The following is a 1,015-nucleotide window of genomic DNA, read 5'->3' on the forward strand; positions in this document are numbered from 1 at the left end:
ATCCTTTATACCACAGTATAGGGATCCCTGTGTGAGTGGAAGAAAAGAGGGGGAGACAAAGAATGTAATATAATGGAAGAAACACAACTGTGAGGATGGCAGAGATGTGAGATGAGATGTTAGGATATGAATGAATAAATAGAATAAGATGGGGGAGGGATAATTTTCGAAAATTATTTTGAAAAAGAGTTAGTGATTTTCGAAAATGGTTTTTTGAAAATTGTTAGTATTTTTTCGAAAAATTTTTTTAAAATTAAAAATAAAAATAAGAATAATTAGTTAATTAAAAAAGAAATTTTTGTAAAAGAGGGAAGATATTTTCGAAAATTAGAGAGAGAGAGTTAGTTAGGTAGTTTTGAAAAAGTTAAAAAACAAACAAAAAGTTAGTTAGTTAGTTGAAACAAATTTTGAAAATATAAGAAGTTAGGAAGTTAGAAAAGATATTTTGAAAAGATATTTTTGAAAAAGATAAGATAAGAAGATATTTTAGAAACTAATTTTGAAAAAGATTTAATTTTTAAAATCTCAATTAATGACTTGATTCATAAGAAATCACAAGATATGATTCTAGAACTTAAAGTTTGAATCTTTCTTAACAAGCAAGTAACAAACTTCAAATTTTTGAATCAAAACATTAATTGCTTATGTTATTTTCGAAAATTTGATATAGAAATAAGAAAAAGATTTTTGAAAAATATTTTTAGAATTTTCGAAAATAACTAAGAAGTTTGGAAAAGATTTGATTTTTGAAAAAGATTTTGAAAAAAGATAAGATTTTCAAATTGAAAATTTGATTTGACTCATAAGAAACAACTTGATTTTAAAAATTTTTGAAAAAGTCAACTCAAATTTTCGAATTTGATGAGAGAAAAATGGAAAGATATTTTTTTTATTTTTGAAATTTTTATGATGAGAGAGAAAAACACTAAAATGATGCAATGCATGAAATTTTTAGATCAAAACATGTGATGCATGCAAGAATGCTATGAATGTCAAGATGAACATCATAGACACT

Source organism: Arachis ipaensis, chromosome B02 (assembly GCF_000816755.2).
Source record: "Arachis ipaensis cultivar K30076 chromosome B02, Araip1.1, whole genome shotgun sequence".
In the NCBI taxonomy this organism is placed as follows: Eukaryota; Viridiplantae; Streptophyta; class Magnoliopsida; order Fabales; family Fabaceae; genus Arachis; species Arachis ipaensis.